Raw genomic sequence first — 19,673 nt, forward strand, 5'->3', positions numbered from 1 at the left:
AGACTGCTGCCTTTCTGGTCTAAGTTTGAAAATGGCCACTGCAATCAGCCACCTGGTGGCTGTCTGCTCCAGCCCTTAAAGTGACAGAGCACTAAAGCTGCTATGTCACAGTCCCAAAGAGCAGCAGTTTTAAAAAGGTAAAATGCATTATTTCTAGGTGAACTAAGTCTATGGGTACTATATGCAAATTGCTACAGTTATGTTTATTTCAAGGTCAGTTTTTTTTCAAATTTGTTCTTCCCTTCCATGTGCTCAGGAAGAAGAGGGTCTGACAATAATGTGGGGAAGGGGATGGGGGAAGCCAGGCAGACCCTGCTGTGCCTGCAAGTCTCTGCCAGAGCTCCAGAGTGCCAGCCAGGGAGCAGAGGTGGGGGCCAGCTCTACTGTGGAGCAGAGAGCCCCACCCAGCCCAGGGAGCATGCTGGGATGCTGGGGGTGTCTGGTTTATCTTAAACTAGCAAGGGTTCTGGGACAGACATTGCATAAACCCGTTTGAGCCAAATCAGTTAAGTCTGATACTGCATGTCACGGGCAGGGTCCTCCAGGAGGGCCGTGATCTCCTTAAGACCCCTTCCCCCGTGCCAAGCCGGTCCACGTGTCACGGCGGGGTCCTACCGGAGGGCTGTGATCTCCTTAAGGCCCCTTCCTCTGTGCCAAGTCAGCCCAAGGGCACCCTCTGATTCTCGCCTGCCACGTCTTTGATGTTTAGATAAAGTTGGGAGGCTGCCTTACACCCTCTTGGTCACTTCCCTATGTTGATTCTGACCCCGTGGTTTCCCGGACTCCTCGTGGGTCTTGTCCTGCAAATAGGTGCTTTGGGGCACCCTAGCCTTATGGGCTATGTGTGGCTCCAACCATCCCTTATACCACGCCCCAAGCCTCACAGTTGGAATAGACGTTGTTCGGTCTCTCTGTCAGCACTCGCGCCCGTCTCTCCGGGCCTCCTCTGTACTGCCGCCCCCTGCTGGGGGCTCTCTGTGCCCACTCTGGGCCTTCTCTGTGCTGTCGCCCTCTCTCCGGGCCTTCTTAAGAACGCCGTCCCCCTCCTGGGGCCGTCTGTGCCCACTCTGGGCCTTCTCCATTATGCCGCCCCTTTCCTGGGCTCTGTGCCCACTGGGGCCTTCTCGGTCAAGCCGCCTGTCTCTCGGGCCCATCGCACTGCTACCCCCTTTCTCCGGGGCTCACTGCACTGCTACCCCCTTCCTCAGGGGCTCGCCATGCTCGCACTTGGGCTTCTCAACCGCCCCTCTCTGGGGCTGGGGGTCGATGCACCCCGCACGCCACGCCCTTACTGGCACTGGAATCCCCACACTACTGTGGGTCCCATATGAGGATGCTGCGCCCTCACTGGCGCTGGGGCCCCCACACCACTGTGGGTCCCTATGAGGCCTCCTCCAACCCCTAACAGCCTCACCCAAACCACCAGTGTAACAACAAAGCAAAACACAAACTCAAGCCTCTTGGCTACAACTTAAACATAAGCCGCCTGGCTATAACAACGTTGCTCGGACCTCTTAGAGCTGCCACCCTTTACTCAGCTGAAGCTGTGCCTGCAGTCAGGCTGCATCTCGCATCTTTGCTTTGGAAGCTCCTGCCTCTCTGGCTGCTGGCAAGAAACTGCTAGCCTGGTCTCAGCCCCTGGGCTTTATGAGGGCCAGGCCCTGCCCCTCTTTCCCTGGCAGTTTCCCTTCTCTAGGAGCAGGGCACCTTAGTGCTCTGCGACACTGCATTCAACTAGGTTTATCTCAAACCAGTTTCAGCCATTTTCAAACTGGTTTATGTGCACTGAACATCTGTTCTGTTACAGGTTTAAACCAGTTTCTAACCACTTAAACCAGTTTGTGTGTAATGTCTGTCCCTAGCCTGTATATTCCCCTTTTATATTAACCGTCTGTCCCCACTGAAGTCAGAATTAGAGCTCTCATTGACTTCAGTGGGAGAGGATCAAGTCTTTTGTGTTTTCCAGAATCTCTTTCTGATATGGAAAGATGCGTCTTCCTCATTACTGGCTTACCAGTAACACCAGGAATGAAGCATTTCAGAGATGACTTCATATAGCTTCTTTTGCCACTGGGCAACAAACCAGTTACATTATTACTAAAGGAAATTATCATCACATGTGGTGAGATTTTCAAGAGATTCTTTTAGGTTTCTTTTATCTTTAGCAACAGAAACTCTAGAGCCAAGAATGGCAACTGCTGGAGGAAGTCTCATGTCTCTGGTTGCCTCTGCAATTCTTATCATGACTTTGACTGCTGGGAGAAAATTAATCCTGAGCCAGACTATGCTGATAGTAAAAAGTCACCTACTTGGCAAAAAGGTGGGGTTTTTCCCATCTTAATTTAAAGGAGTGATAGTGAGCAGATGTGACATATACCTTCCTAACAGCTGGAGGAAATACAGCACTTATTTTCTAAATCAACTTTTGAAGTGATGGGACCAAAAAAACCCAACAAACAACTCACAAAGAGATGTTTGTTTAAAAATAAAGAAATGCCACATGTTCTTTAAAGAGCCAATTTGAAAGTTTTTGCCAGCTGGCACACCTATTCTTGAACACAGATTGATAATGACTAGCTTTTCATTCAGTGTCTCTCATCCCAAAGGGTCCCAAAGCATTTCATAGACCAGGGTATGGTCCTTGTATTACTCTGTCACCTTGCTATGTAGAGTATACCTGGCCTCCATGTTCTTCTCCAGTGTAGATTGTGCCTTGCTCCCATGCCCTCCTGCTTGTACCGTGACTGGGCACAATCCTTGTCTCTTGGAAGAGCACAAGGATTCCAGAAGAATAATAGAAATCCTAACACATCTGGGGTTAGGCAAGGCTGTGACTGGCTGAGCACAAGAGGATATATTTACTGTGGCATAGAAAAATTGGGAAGATAAGATCAACTTCCTCCTAAAAAGGAGCTCCAAGATATCTGAGTGAAATGTATAAGGCACAAAATGAGCCACAGTTCTCATAACACTTCTTGCTAGAAAATCATTTTCACTTATCAAGCATCCACACACAAAGTCATATGGAGAGCTAAAAGGAAACATGTGCTATTTGCCCATATGGTTTGCTTCTCACCACAAATGGAAAATAATCTGTAGAAAACAGAGCCAAATGTAATTACATTGCATGCAACGCTGGCCCAGAGACAATCATCTCATCTCCTTTGTATCTCAGACATATTCATATGTCCAGCACCCTAAAAGGAGCATTAAAAACAGCAAATTCAAGACTTTTTGAAGTGTGCAAATGATATTTGAAAGCTTTATCATTTGTTCATTAGAAATTGGATCCAGAATAAAGTTGGACAAGCAAAGCCAGGCACTATTACTAGTTTATAAATGTACTAAAACAAATCCTGGGAAAAGATGAGAAGGATGTATTCCATATATAGGGAAGGAAAAAGCAGCTTCCCCACCAATTTTAATTAGAAGACTGGGGGAGGTAACTTAAAGGAGCATAGCTGTACCTGTGCTCTCTGAATAGGCTACAATAAGTAATTCTACCAGTTGTCACAGTTTCTGAGCAGCAGAATGACTCAAGCAAACCCTCAGTCTAGCAAACACTCTCACATGATGACATGCAAAGATCTCAGTTGATTGCATGTCTTTTCTGATGAACTGTTGAATTGATATTTTTTGTGAGGGTCTTGCCTCAAATAGTTGGTGATCTGGTGGTGGTAAAACAATAGCTTTTTGGAACCATATGTGTGCTTATGGGATGGTGCATGGGAGGCAAAACCAGTCATTACCTGGATTAATTAGCCAGTATTTTTATGATGTCTTTCTACATTTTTTTGCATCCATTTCCAGCTTTTCCAAGAAATCCTCTGGCTATATTTCCAGGTTCCAGGAAGGCCTTTTGCCTTCCTTGAGCCTTTGAAGCATCTTCTTTCGAAGCCCACCAGAATTGGTTTTGATGTTTATATCAATACCACCCTTACATTGTTTTCAGTAGTGTCATTGGAATGAGGAGTATGCATAGCCTCCCCCTCCCCCCTGAAACTCTAAGGGCCCTGAGAAACCCATTCACACTTACTGCTTTAGTCACACTGGGAAGAATCCATGCTGCTGCTAGCTGTGCACTGGCATCTGTGAAAAGGAACCCAGAAAATGTCCCCTTGCAGTTACTTCTAGTACCTACTTGCTCTGGAGGGGAGCCAGTTCCTCCCCAGTGTCTCCCATACTCATGGACTTCTATATTTTTTTCCACCTACCTCTAGCAGATTCTGGCAGTTTGGGTTGTACTTCATAGCTCACGTTCACTAGCTTTTGTTTGGTTCCAAGTGAAATGTGCAGTCCGTCTCCTTGACACTACCTTGCAGATATTAAGAGCTGATGTCTCAAATAAATAAGCGTCTTAATTTCCTCTGCTTCTTCCCTTGACTGATATAGGAACTATATGTTCATGGACCTCCTGCTCAGTTTCATTCAAACAGTGTTAGTAGTATTAGAGACATTGACTTGCAGCTGATGGTTTCTAATTTTCATTGAACCTGCAGTGTTATTTTTTAAAGGTTGTCATGTTATCCCTAGAATCCAGCTTATTAGGGCCTCCAAAGCCTGCACTTACTCTCCTGCCTGCACTATCCACATGAGAGATGATGATCTTACCCACAGTAAATGCCATACCCATCCTCATCCTGCATTGTTAATCCATACCAGCAAATTGCTGGTATTACATAGATCACAACACAAGATCAGGCCCATAGTCAACAGAAGTACCACCTTGTGTTATGATCTTGTCAGCTGGGCAAGGTTATCCAGGGTGTGGAAAGGAAATTTGGTCTAATTCTTCCAGCATGCAGCTGTGTTAAGAAGAGTCCATTTCAATTTCCTACTCTGCAACAGACTTCGATGTTGACCCTGGGGAAATCATTTAGTCTCTGTGCCACAGTTCTCCACCTGCAAAATAGTGACTACAGCCCTCTTCCACCTTGCAAGGGTGTTGTGGGGATAAAAACAATAAAAATAGGGAAGTGCTCAGATAAAATGGAGATGGGGAATTAACTTGCACAGCTAGGAAGGAAAACCAAATGGTGTGGTATGAAGGAATCCTAGCAGTGTGCTGATGACACTAAATAAGCACTGCTAATGGTTTTGCTAAGGCTTTTTTCATAATTCCGTAAAATCAGGAATATAATAAAATTCCTCTTGAAAAGTGGTTATTACACATTGGGCAATAGATTATTTTTCAATCTTAATACCTCATCTGTTTTTCTCTCTTGGAAAATATCAGTAGTGGGCCTGGGCTGTCCTGTGAGGTAATGTGAGATTTCAGTTTTAAAATAAGTTATTTCTTAGTCCATTTCAAAGCAGGTCTCCCAAAGCAATGCTGTTCCATGCTACTCTCATTTTTAAACAATAAATTAATCCTTTCATTTTCTTAAGTTGTAACAGTTAAAACATTCTCCCACATTGAAGCCTTCTGTACCCATTTTCAGTCTCAACAACTTTTTAGAGCCAAGTTTGCAGTGCTTTTAAAGTGATCTGTAAAGAAAACACAAATGGACCTTTAATTATAATGGCAATAGCAGGCACCACTGTAACAAAGGGCTGCTAGCCAGAACACTGTTAGTAAGAATAGTTATAAAGGGGAGCAAAAGAAACTTGAATAATAAAGGCCTTTGGGCATTTTTGCTTTTACCAATTAATGCAACATAGAGGGGAGAGATTGCAGTGAAAGTGATTTACCAAGTCTCATGTTTAGTTGCTTTCCATCAGACTCCATGTTTATATCCTGAATAAAATTTGGCATAATCTGGTGTGTTATGCAACTGTTGTGTATTTGTTAATACAATGACCAAATATAGGGAACTTAAAATTCCATGACAATTTAAATATAGTTGAACTAATCCATGTAAGAATATTGTTTACCAAAACATTGCAAAATATGTAATCTAAGGCTGTTCTTACAGGATTACAAGTACACAGAAAGCCTAGAGAAGTATAATTTCCTTAGCCTTACCACATTGTGATTTAGTAATTTTTAATCATCTGTTCTGTTTTTGTGGGTTGTGTATACAATTGCATTACACACCCAAAGTATTTTAATACATTGTCCAACAGACACAAAGCTTAGGCTTTTGAATTAAAGAAGCATCTTTTTGCAAGATGTGCAGTCATGGTAGAGCTTTGTCTCATTCAATAACCTTTCCGTACATTCCTCGAATCAAATACAATGATTTTAGGAGGCAAGTTCATAACTAGATGAAAAGTAATGGTTGGAGACATACTATAAAACCAATCTGGATATTTTAAACTAAATTTAGTGTCCCTTTGAATTGTTGATTAGTTCTGAGATATCCGCAGGGATCCAGGTTTTCTGTTTTCTGAAGAAAAAACATGGATTTTCTCCTTTCCTGGAGAAAAATGCGAGTTTTCTCCTTTGAAGGAGAAAAACACAGGAAACTGGGTTTCCCCTTGCAGGCTGGCAGAGTTCCAGCCTGCAAGGGGTTGCTAGGGGCTGTAGGGAGCAGTACGCAGGGGGCGCCACGTGCATGTGTACACGCACATGCATGGGCAGCCAGGCAGTGGTGGAGAGCAGTTCCCGCAAATTCCTCCAGGTAAGTCTATGGGAGTGTGGGGAGGCACAATCCATGCATTGGGGGGTGGGGGAGTACAAGCAATGTGTGGGGGAGGGCAGGGTGGTTAAGGCGATGCAGCAGCAGGGAGCACATGCTCCCTGAGCTTTCTGCGCCCACAGCAGGTGGTAACAGGTAAGAATTTCTTCTTTCATTTCTTTTCTTCTTTCTCTACTTAGATAGCAAAACCCCTAGAGTTGCGATAATAAATGAATGAATTGGTTGTCATGAGGAAAGGGAAGATTGATAAATACCTGAGGTACTGAAATGGCCTTATTTTGGTTTTAGTATGATTCCCAGAAAGCTAGTACAAATTGCACCGTATATTAATAGTCTCCCTGCAATGTCTCTGTGGCTTAGACTCATACATTATTTCAGTAGCAAAAGTTCAATTGTACTTCAGGTTTCTTCCCTTTATTTAGGACTAATAGGATTATAACAATGACTGCTGGAGAGAGAGAGAGAGCTGATTCTGATGAGTGTGAACCTTGGAAGTATTCTGAATCTCATCAGAAAAGAACAACCACAAATCTGCCAGACCAGCAACATTGAGCTACTGTTTTAAAAGGACATTAGTAACTTTCATCTTTTAAATAGGCTCTCTGGACAAATGCAGCTGATTGTCTTTTTTTCCCTTCTGGAAACTCATAAGCAAAAACCTATAATTTTTCTTGTAGACCCACTAAATTTCATGCTTTAAACCAGAGAAAAATGGTTTTTTTCCACTGAAGTCAGAACAAATTCAAAATAGATGTGAATATTAAATCATGAAATGAGACAGTAGTTCCCATAATTTACCCCTATCACTGCTGTGCCATCTATTCATTAAAGCTTGGCATTGGTGCTGTTTTGCCATGATACACTAGTGCAAATTCTGGCAGCATATGCCAAAGGCACAGCCACAATTCCTACACCCAAGAGCAGGATTTATTTATTTATAGTACTTAACTTTCAACCAATTCTGAGCCCTTCCCATACCATTAGACCTTTCTTATGGTAAACAAGCCTCTGCCATCTCTGGCAGTCCTGGGCTTCTCCTTGCATATTTTCTGTGTTTAATCAGCACAATGCTATGTTCTAATGATGAAGCAAATCCCATTTCTTACATACAGACCTGCAGCTACAGCAAAATTATATGATATAATTCTTATGTTACAATGTTCTTACTCAGCTTTTTTCCTGGTAACCAAGCTATTTATATATCTGCCTTCCCATCTGCCTTTTAATCCTCTTCCCCAAACCATAAACACTTAACTTTGATAAATAGAATAGCTTAATGATCTTACAAAATAAGAAACTGACAGCTAGAACCCCTTTTCAGATTTCATAAATCCTTTGACACTGGCCCCAGACACTGAATTAGAAGGAGAAAGGGATATAACAAGACATGAGCAGCTTGGTGTCAATCAAATAGGAAGTAACCCAAGTTCTTTTCTTATTGAAGCTGATTATCTGTGACAGTAAATATATGGATTATTTCTCTAGATAGCCAGTTTTTGCATTCAGATTACTATGCTTTCCCATATACAACCAATCATCTTGCACGTTCAGTCAATATGGCTTTCTAAAATAAGAGAGGGAGTAAAACAATAATAAATAAAATACAGCCTGCATTAAAAAGAACAGTGAAAAGGCCACAATAGCTTATCCTCACAGAATGGGAGATACCTTCAGCAGTTAGCTAAGGGAAGGACTGAGAGAGCCCCATAGCAGAAATCTGGTTTTACCACTGGAAACTTAGGGACAAGGAGCAAGCAGATTTGGCTAGGATCTTGTGAATCCCAGTATCTATACATTGGGTATAGGCACCTAAAGAGGCCCCCTGCTTTGCCATTTTTTCAGAAGTGACCTGTTAAACTGAGCTGTTGCCTATCTGTACATGGACTTAGGTGCTTATTTGGCCTTCTTAACAAAACATTGAGGTTCACATGATGTCCTTAGCCCAAATTTCTCCTCCTTACATTGGTATGTGATGCAGTAATTGGTTGTCATTCTCCACTCCAAAGTGGAGTGGAGATTGGTGGGTAATATGAACAGTGTATTGTTTAAGAAGTGTTTAAACAGTTTGGATCATTCCATTAGAAGTGCTATCAAATATTTACTATTGCACTTTATTGTTCTGCAGTTAGTAAACTTAAATGGAGAAAGAATAAAAGGAAACGGATATAGGACAGAACTACTTGGCTGGTGCTGGTTATTGATTGAAACAGAATGTGAAAACTTACCTCCTGCCTGAGTTTCCTAATAAACACCACCAAATCATTTGCCTTCCTGTTACTTTGCTGAATTCCTCTTTTGTCTCCATTCACAAAGTTACACCTTATTCACTGTCACAGAAGATGCTACAGGGGTTGATTTTTTGTCACCTCTTATCCAACTTACATAGGGAGCCATATGAAGTAATAGAGAGGAAATCTGCGCTGCAATAGATTTGGAGTGCTGATGATACTCAGCTCTGTGTTTCTGTCACATCAGACTCAAGTGGTACAATAGAACAAATAAATAAGTATTCGACTTGGGGAATGGAGGAGGGAGAGCTGATGGTAGAAGGCTGAAAGGAGGTTAGTGTTGGAACTAACCAGAAAAACTGTCAAAGATGACTTTTGCAGCCCTGGTTAAAAAAGTGCATCTGTGATTTTGACCAAGGTTCATAACATTGCTATTTAATTAGACACAGAGCTTCCAGGAGGGAAGAGAAAGGAAATCTTTAGAACAGTTCCCTTGAGGGGTCTTACATGTTTAAATGAATTTCCCTTTTTGCTCTGCCAGAGCTTAGATTTGGTAGCCTTTGAGTATGTCATAAAGCCTATCTTTTTCAGAAGTTATGAGGATCATGGGCATCTACAAGAAGTGAGGTTCAGCCTAAAGGATGGGCACAGTCCATAGTGGTGAGAGCCAGCACCTGTCATTGGAGGAGGCATTCCAAATCTCACAGGATCAGTTCCCATATTCTCTTTCTGAAGTAAAGTATGAGTCAGGCTTTTGTATTTAAGGGCAGTTTGCAACTACTGTACATAGGTTTTGATAGACGTAGAAACATAGAGCTGGAAGAGACCTCACAAGGTAATCTAATTCAACCTCCTGCTCCAGACAGGAGCATCCCTGACTAAATCATCCAAGACAAATATCTAACCTGCTCTTGAAAACTTTCAAGAATGGAGATTAATAGAATAATTTCCATAGCTAGCCTGTTCAAATTCTTGACCACTCTTATAGTATAAAAAAGTACCTCCTAATCTACAACCTACATTTTCTCTATTGAATCTTGAAGCCATTGCTCCTAGTCCTGTCCCCTTCTGCCACAGAGAATAATCTATTCCCATTCTTTCTGTAATAGCCCTTCAATTATTTGATGATTTGTTATCAAATTCCCTGTGAGTCTTCTCTTCTCCAGACTAAACACTAATTTTTTCAGCCTTTCCTATAAGTCTTAACTCTGGCTCCAATCTTTTTTTTGCAACAAGAGCATGCTGTTGGCGTATGGTCTGCTGTATCCCCCAGATGTTTCTTTGCAATACTGTAGCCTAGCCAGTTTTTCCCAGTCTGTATTTGTAGATGCAGTTATTCCTTCCCAAGGACTTTGCAGGACTTTGCACTTGTCCTTGTTGAATTTCATGTGGTTGATTGCAAACCATTTCTCCAGGTCATTTTGGTTCTTAGTCCTACCCTCAAGAGTCTCTACATCTCCACCCAACTTGGTGTCATCTACAAGTGTGCACTCAATCCCATCATCCAAAGCATTAATGAGGATATAGAACAGTACCAGACCCAGGACAGACCCCTGGGGGGTCTTGAGACCTCCTCCTAACTAGACACCAAGTCATTGATGAATACTCATTGAGCGTGATGATCCAAACAGTTATTTATCTACCTGTAATACTTTCATGTAGTCTGTATTACCTTAGCATGTTAGTGAGAATGTTATGGGAGACAGTGTCAAAAGCTTTGCTTAAGTCAAGGTCCATCAATCCATTGTTCTCCCCCTATCCCCAGAGCCTGTCACCTTATCATAGAAGGAAATCAGCTTGGTCCGGCATGACTTGCTCTTGGTGACTCCGTGCTGGCTATTTCTCATCACCTTGTTCTCCTCCAGGTGCTTCAAAATAAGAGTCCTTGCAGATCGGCTCCATGATCTTTCCAGATACAGACCAGGCTGACTGGTCTATAAATCCGCTGTATCCTCCTTCTTTTCTTTTATAAAGATGGGCACCATATTTGCCCTGTTCTGGGACCTCACATGACCTCCACAAGTTCTCAAAAAGGATAGCCAATGGCTCTGAAGTTACCTTACCCAATTCCTTGATTACCTTATGGTGCATCCCATCCATCCCTGCCAACTTGAAAGCATCTAGCTTCTCCAAGTAATCCCTGACCTGTACTTTTACTACTGTGCAGGCTGTTTGTGTCCTTCTCTATCTTTGATTCCAGCTGTGCTTGTCCTCCAATAGCTACGCTTATTTGTGAAGACCAAAGTAAAAAAGGCGTTGAATACTCCAGCTTTCTCTGAATCATCCATAACTAAATTGCCTTCCACTTTCCATAAGAGAATTATGGTGTCTCTGGTCTTCCTCTGAATTTTGCCATACTTGTAGAAGCCCTTTTTATTGCTGATTACGTCTCTTGACAGCTACATCTGCAATTGTGCTTTGGCCTTCCTAATTTTCTCCCTGCGTGCCCATGCAATACTCTTATACATCTGACCAAGTTTCCACTTTCTGTAGAATTCCTTTTTGAGTTTCAGCTCATTGAAGAGATTCCTGTCTAGCTAGGCTGGTCTCCTGTTACACTTGCTATTTTTTAGGACCAGTGCTTCTTCTCCTGTCCCGTGCAGCCACAGAGAATGGTCTATCACCATCTTCTTTTTCCAGTACAGTTTGCTTATTCATGGAGTAAAGTTCTTTTCATGATCATTGAAAAAATGACTGTATAATACATTGAAATTCAAACATAAATCTTTATTCCTTTATGCCCTGTGAAAGACACATAATAAAGCAATAGCAAAAACCACCCAGACCTTACTGAAGACCTAACTAATCAACTCTGATGGAGCATGATTGACTATCATTTTGACCTGTAATGTTCTTCTGACCCACTTGCCTTTTGGGAAATATGTTTATGCTTTTAATCTTTATAAATCTATCATTCCATATAGCAAATAGTTCATGCTTTTTGTGATCTTGTAACTTGGCCAGAAAACAGGCTTTCAATTGGTTTGAGTCCCTAAATGTGTAAACTGATCAGTTTATGGTCTTGTAATATTGCTATGTGAGCTAAATTATTTTTAGTTTTAATACAGCATCCAAGAGGGTACAAGGATCTTTTTTATTCAAAGAATAGTACAACTGGGCTAATATTCCAAAAACCATGTGAAAAATTATGGGAAATCCCAAAGTTAGCAAGTAAATGGGTTTGCTTAGACACCAATATTACAAGTATGTGCTTGCTTTCCCTATGTCTATTTTACATCCATTAGTTACTCATTTGTTTTTCTTCTTTCTGAATACATTTATCTTCTATTTTTCCACCCAGATTTTTCTTCTTTTTCCTAGTCTTCCATTTATTTTGCTGTCTATCCAGGTGCATTGGCAGGTAAAGAGCTAAGAGAGTTCTGTATTAAAGTGCATTTATACTGTTCTCTGTTGAAAGTGGAATCAAACAGAACTAGTGAATTTCCATTATGGCAGACACCATACTCATATCAGTGAATAAGACATGGATTCTATAAGTTATCTACCTTCCAGTGCTCCTTAGCATTACATATTCCATGGGGAAAGTTAGATTCCTTCATTAGTTCACAGTTCCCAAGAGTTCGCAAGCCCTTCACATTGCAGTGGTAGTTGATGATTTCCAGTTTGAGGATCATTAAATTGCAGCCACCTCCTAGGAATAAGTATGCCCTCCAGATACACTAGAGATTTGAGGCAATTTCCTCAGCAAGTATAAATCATCAAGATTCCTTTGACTTCAGGAGAGCTTTGCCATTTCATTCAATCTGAGGATCTAGTTCTCATAGCAGCCTGAGGGCAGTAATCTGAACAGTAAGCAGAGAACAGTAGCTGTTGTAGATTCATAGATTGACTCATAGATTCATAGATTGTAAGGCTGGAAGGGACCTCGGAAGATCATCAGGTCCAGCCCCCTTCACCAAGCAGGAAAACAACTGTAGGAGGAAGCCAGGGAGCAGGAGATACTGTGTGTGTGCATGTGGATGGGTGGGTGAGTGGGGGCGCAGGCAAGGGCCCTGGTATGGGTGCTCAGTGCGGAGGTTCTTGTGGTGTGTCTTTCCTCCCATCCCCTATTTTTTTTTATCCTTATACCATAAGTGTGTTCCAGGGAGCAAAGGAGGCACAAATAGAGTCTGAGTCAGACTCTGTTGTGATCTGTGTGGCATGTGCTATGTCCATGTTCCTCTCAGAGGGTCAGGAGTACTTCATCTGCACCAAGTGTAAACTGGTGTCTGCCCTGGAGGAGAAGATTCACAAATTGGAAGCACGGGTGTCCATACTGCATTGCATCTGGGACCAAGAAGATTACTTGGACAAAAGTTACTGGAGCCACCGAAGGGCAATGAGGAGAAGTGAAAGCATGTGACTACTTAATGAAGGAGGGCCCCCAGGATTGAAGAGTAGCAGACTGAAGTCAGCAACCACTTTCAAGCACTCTGCAGTAGAACTGCTGAGGAAGGGGCAGAGGAGAAGACATCTGCAGGCATGAGGCAGAGGAGGCAGCAGCCTAGAGAGCAGGAAGCACAAGGCCCCCAAGGACAGGGTCTCCAGGACCACTGCACCAAGAAGGAAGAGAGGAGTGGTGATTGTTGGTGATTCCCTTCTGTGGGGGACAGAGGCACCAATTTGTCATCCAGATTTGAGGGCCCAGGAGGTGTGCTGCCTGACTGGAGACAGAATTCAGGACATCACAGAGAATCTGCCAAGGCTCATCCCACCTTTTGACCACTGCCCCTTCCTGCTTGTCCATGTAGGCACCAACAGTACTGCCAGAAATTAGACGGACTCGATCAGAGGTGACTATGAGGCTGTTGGCAGAAGGATTAAGGAGCTTGGTGCTCAAGTGGTATTCCCATTGATCCTTCCCTTGGAAGGCAAGGATCCAGGCAGAGACTGTTGTATCCTAGAAGTGAATGTGTGGTTGAGATGGAATCCATCTGGTGAGAATGAGGAAGAGCATCTTTGGGCATTGTCTGGCCAACTTAGTAAGGAGGGCTTTAAACTCAGTTCCACAGTGGATGGTGATCAAAACCCTCCACCAACAGAGCACCCAATCCAGAGGAGAAAAAATGTGAAGAAGCATCACAACTCTGGGAATGGGCCAGTCCTGTTCAACACTGTTAGCAATTTGGATGCTGACACAGAAAGCTTCTTGAGCAAGTTTGTGGATGATATGAAACTGGGAAGGATTGTGAACACGTTGGAGAATGTAAGCATAATTCAGAAGGTTCTCAACAGATTGGAAAGTTGGGTTAGAGCTAACAGTACGAAGTTCAGTGTGGACAAATGCAAGGTTCTACACCTTGGGAGGAATAATCAAAAACACAAATACAAAGTGTGGAACATCTGGCTAGTTGGCAGCTCTATGGAAAAGGACTTGGGAGTCCTGGTAAACCACAGACTCAGTGTGAGTTTACAGTGTGATGCAGCTGTACAAAAGGCAAATGTAGTTTTGGGCTGCATCAATACAAGTATTAGGTGCAAACCTCTCTACTCGGCATCAGTTAGGCCTCATCTAGAGTACTGTGTGCAGTTCTGGGCTCCACGTTATAAAAAAGACATGGAGAAGTTAGTGAGGGTCCAGAGGCAGGCAACAAAGATGATCAACGGCTTGGAAGGCAAGTCATATAGAAGAGGCTGAAGGAGACAGATATGTTCCAAGGCACTTAAAAAGGGACATGATAGCAGTTTTCAAATACTTGAAGGGCTGCCATAAAGAAGAGAGAATCACCTTTTCCCCCTTGCTGCAGAGAGGAGGCAGACCAATGGCTTGAAGTTGCAGAAAAGTAAATTTAGATTGGATATCTGGAAAAACTTTTTCACTGTTAGACTAGTGAGGCAGTAGAACAGACTGCCTAGGGGAGTTGTGGACTCTCCATTACTGGAGATGTTCAAGAAGAAGTTGGATAGTCACTGGTCGGGGATGATCTAGGCGTAGCTATGCCTATTTTCTGCCATGGGCATCTCCCATGCTTCTGGACTTTGCTGGTTGCTCCTGCCCGTTTCCCTTTACTCCCCCCACCCTTTTTTTTTCTGCTGTATGTGTCAGGGTGTTTTTAAGCCTCCCCAGAGGCATTGGGTGTTGGTTACAACTGAGGTTGGGTACTTCAACTGGGGTGTGCAGATTCTCCTGCTAGGAGCAAAGCTGGAGGTTCCTGACTAAAGGGTCTTGCCCCTCTGCTCAGGGTCAGACCAAGTGCCATATATGGAGTCAGGAAGGAATTTTACCCCATGATCAGATTGATATGGACTGTGGGGTTTTTTGCCTTCCTCTATAGCAGAGGGTATGGCCCTCTACCCGGGATCTCTTGAACATATATTGACAATGTTTTATAGAAGCAGGACATTTGCTGCCATGGATCCCTTGCTTTACCTGTGACAGGTTAGGGTGTTAGGTCTGTGTTGTGTCAGGGTTGAGGGCCGTATGTAGAGGTTAAATTATGGCTGTATGGGATGGTTTGGATAGGGATAATCCTGTCCTAGGTAGGGGGGTTGGACTAGATGATCTCTGGAGGTCCCCTTCCAGCCCCACTTCTCTATGACTGTCACACTTAATCTAAGACATTACTTGTTCTGATACTGGCAAATGAATGACACATTTATCACTTTTTTTTTAAATTCTAAAATCTTTATAGGCGACAGCTTGTAGCTGCAGAGGCACTTTCAGGCTTGTTACTCTCTATCTCAGCTCTTCTGTAAGCCCCATATATGTAGAATCTGAAAGTTTTCCAGAGATATTCTTTATAGTGTACAAAAATAGGTTAGAAGTGGAAACCTGTCTAGAAAATTACAAGTTATTGCTGTGATTAGCTGTGCAATATGCAATAAAATTGGGGCTGTTCCAATCTCATTCTTGCTTAGGTAATAAAACCTTTTTATATTTGGCATCGAAAGAAAATGTAACCAGCCAAGGAGTTCAGCAAATATTCAAAGGTCTGTTAATGGCATGTAGAGAAAACATGTGTGACATGAGTTGAACTAGATGCAGTTGGCTTATGTGGAATTGTAACTTTTTGGTTTTTTCCCCCAACTAAAAGTTTGTGTTTATATAAGCTGTGGGATACCCTGGAGATGCACTTTCAAAACCTGAGTAGCAAAAGCAAAAGTCCATAAGACTCTTAAAGTCAAAGAAACCAGCATCAAAAGCCACAGCATATTTTGGAAAAGGATGGGGACAGAAGAAGGCGTTGTGTACAAATTAACAAGACTTGCTACTGAGCTCATAAACAACACTTGTACTGTTCCATTGTACCACCTGGGGCACTTGGTCAAGGAAGTTGAATACTATGTGTGGTCACTGGTCACAGATGATTAATAAGAAATAGATTCTGAGATGCTGTTGCTTTTCAAATCAACAGACTGGAATTATCAACTGCCTATGTGGGTTCCAAGTTGTGCTGATATGCCTAGAGAATACTCATTGCGAAATGGGCCTAGCGTGTCTTTTAATCAGAAGAATCTATCTGACAGCTTGATTTACTCCAGCATAAAAGTTTCCTGCTTTTGCCTATTCTGTAAGTAACTAGTTGTGATGTTGTACTAAAGAGAGACTTTTCATAGACTAGAAACTGGTCTTGTTTTCTTAGTTTGTAGTCTGGCTCTGGTGGCCCAGTCACATAGGAAACAGCCACTGGTACCTTGTCATTCACTTCCACCCTACAAAGACATTTGCTTTACTTTGCTAAACTGAAGGCAACTGTCTCTCCTTTAGGAAGCTCTGTAAAGAGAAAAACAACAATTCAGAAGGAGTAATCTATAGTTAAAGTGCTGGAGCAGGACTCAGGAGACCTGGGTTTAGTTTTTATCTCTGCCGCAAATTGTGTGTGTTGTGTTGCTGTTGGAGTTAGGTATATAACTGCCCTATGTTCCTTAACATATTTTCTTCTTGTTCTTACTCTGCCTCATTTTTTTCCAAGCTGGGAAATAACACCACTCCCTTTCTTTCCCCTTTGTCTTTTTTCTATGTGAGGTCCAACCCAGCATTCATTGTTCTCTTCACATTTGTAAGAGGCCTCTTATTCTCTCTACTATAAGATATTTTTCTAGGGGAAAAAAATAGAAAACAGGGTTTGCCACATAGAGATCTACCTCAGTGCTCACAAAGGGTTTCTCGTTTTCATAGAGTTGATAAGTTTTTACAAGGAAATTACTTAGTCATTCAACTAATCATACTGCCTACACTTTTTTGATATACCAGATGTCTTCAGGAGGGAAGGGGCATTTACTAAATTACTTGACAAAGATGCATTGAAACTTGTCTTTGCACTCTGTTTTTCTCATATAGTAAAAGTCTCCAGGAGACTTAACGTTCTATTTTGCAGAAATGGTGTAGCATATCTGCTGTATAGGACAGTTTAGCCTTTTTGCCAAGCAGAGGGTTTGGATTCAATGGCTGCATCCAGATGAGCACAGCCGTACCATATGTGGCACCGCAGACACCTCTGCAGCACCACATACTGCACATCCAGCTGTTCTCCAAGCTGCAAGGGAGTAGTGTTTGGGGGGAGGAGGGGGAGAGGGGGGTTGACCCGTGGATATCCAAGGGTCAAAAAAACCGTGGCAAAAATAAAGCGGAGTGGTGCATGCAGGAGCAGCACCTGCTGCTCAAAACCGGAGCCTGGCAAACTGAAGCCACACTCTGGCTGCCAGCCAGGCTCCAAGTGGCAGGATCACAGCTACTGCAGCCCCAGGAAACCCCAGGTAAGGCTGCTGAGGCCATCTCGGTGCTGGCCCCAGCCTTCCCTACCCCACCTGGGGTAACCTGCCACACACTAGAGGGCACGTGGCACAGGTGTTTCCCAGGGACAGTTAGCAGTGGCACAAGGTATGCCACTACTAGTTGTCCCTGGGGAACCAAATATCCAAGTTCATGTGGACGTGGCCAATCAGGCTGAACTCTTTCTCCTTTTCAGGGGAATGCTGCCATTTCCACTTGAAATTCCTGTACTCTAGTTCTGGTGTTTGTACTACTGTTGGCATCAGCTTTCCTATACTCCCATTATTCTTCAAAGGCCTTATTCTCCAGTCACTGACTTCATGGAAACTTTTTGAGTATACTACTGACCTTTCCACGTGATTCCTTCCTGTCCTTTTCTGTCAATGAACATTCCATATATGATGGGTCAACTGACAGATCTCTCTCAAGGGCATACTGAATTAGGAAATCAATGAAGCTATACCAATGTGAAGAGAAAAGGGTAGAGGAAAATCATGGCCTGTTTTTATTGTTACACAATGTGGTGTCAAGTTTAGGATCACAATGAGCTCATTCTGCACTAGGAAGCTGAATTGTTGTAACTTGTTTTCTGGAACAGGGATGTTTGAACCCATGCATGTTTAATTGCAGACCAGATGGAACTATCTCCATCGTTGTTTCAGGAGGTGTGATTAGGATTTACTGGAGCAACAGTTCAGTTTCCTGTTTCCCAAAATAGCTTCTAGCTAAGTTCAGATTTGAACAACTACCAGATGTGTAGAGTGTGGGGGAGTGAGGGGGTTTGAATGTAGACGTGTTCAGAGCATTGACAGAGGAAGATTTTACTCTGAGTCTGTTTCTAGATTTCACTCTATCTGTTTACAAATCCAGAGAATCCAGAGCATAGCTGCTCTGATTGTGGGCCAAAGTGACAACCAGAGACAGGCCTGCACTGGGAGTGCTGTGAGGCTATACTGTCCTTTGTTTTTAATATAAATCACTCTGCCTCATATTATTAATATTATAGTCCTGCCAAGACAACAGCTCAGACAGCAAGGCCTAGTCATTCTCCATATAAAACTCCAATCCCATTGACTTCTGTAAGATTCCTCACAGAATGATGATGAAGAGTGTTTTGCATTTGAAAGCTTGTCTAGCTTTGTTCCAGCTGTGTAGTTGGTCCCATAAAAGATATCACCCCTAACAATTCCATTCCTAATATTAGTAAGATGAGCCAGACATGACCCAGAAAGAAAGCCAAATTCCATGCTGCCATTTTTTTTATCTTGAAGTCCTAATACCCTATTCAGTGCCAAGACTTGCACTTAGAGATGACTGATTATATTGCAAAACTTTCCACTTGTCCCTCGAGTGACCTGCCTGGACCTAGTTGTGGTATCAGACCTACTTTTCATCACTGTCCCTAAAGCCAAAACCAAAACCCTCTGCATTCCCCCGCACTGAACACTTAATATCGATAATGATCAATAAACAGTAGATCATTGGGACGAGAGACCAAAACTACAAACAGGAGTACCATCCATTGAGGAGCTCACTGCAGTGTTGTTACATCACTAAACACTGCACTGGTGTTAAATGTACCGCTGACCCTCTGTCAGCTCTTTCCTAGTTAAAAGCATAGATGGAGAGTGAATGGTAGAGGGGCACAGGAGCTCTGTCTCCACAGTGAGAGGCCAGGAATTCTGTAGGAAGTGGGAAGGGAACTGACGCTGGACCTACCCTAACTTCTAGCTCCTACAAACACTGGTGGAGAAGTAGAATAAATCCTCCAGCCAGTAACCTTTTGGGCAATGTTCTTTATATAAAAACTGACTAATTCATTCATTACTTAAAAACAAAAGCAGTAGTTCCTACATAGCCATAAATAAATTTTGTAGCAAACTGCACTGAGAAATTAATCATGTCAACATGGCTATTAGGAGGGTGCATCTGTGTCATGAAAAAGAGAAAATGTTAGGTAACTTGAGTATCATTGCACCCACCGTTTTTTTTCTGCAGTTTAATCAGAGGCATCAGCATATAAATTCAGAAGGGCAGACTGGCCAATAATGTCATCATTGTATTAAATTGGTTACTACTGGCTGATGTCTGGGTTTGCTTCTAGTTACTTTATCTTTTTTCACCAATATTTCACTTTAGTAATTCCAAAAC

The 19,673-nt window shown here is 42.7% G+C and overlaps 1 protein-coding gene across 5 annotated transcripts in view; it reads left to right on the top strand.

The window, feature by feature from the left end:
- The window catches only part of SPATS2L (spermatogenesis associated serine rich 2 like), a 147,168-nt gene that overhangs the window by 104,437 nt on the left and 23,058 nt on the right, over window positions 1-19,673 (top strand). The gene's annotated exons all lie outside the window — the stretch shown is intronic.

Source organism: Alligator sinensis, unplaced genomic scaffold (assembly GCF_000455745.1).
Source record: "Alligator sinensis unplaced genomic scaffold, ASM45574v1 scaffold258_2, whole genome shotgun sequence".
NCBI classification, from domain to species: domain Eukaryota; kingdom Metazoa; phylum Chordata; order Crocodylia; family Alligatoridae; genus Alligator; species Alligator sinensis.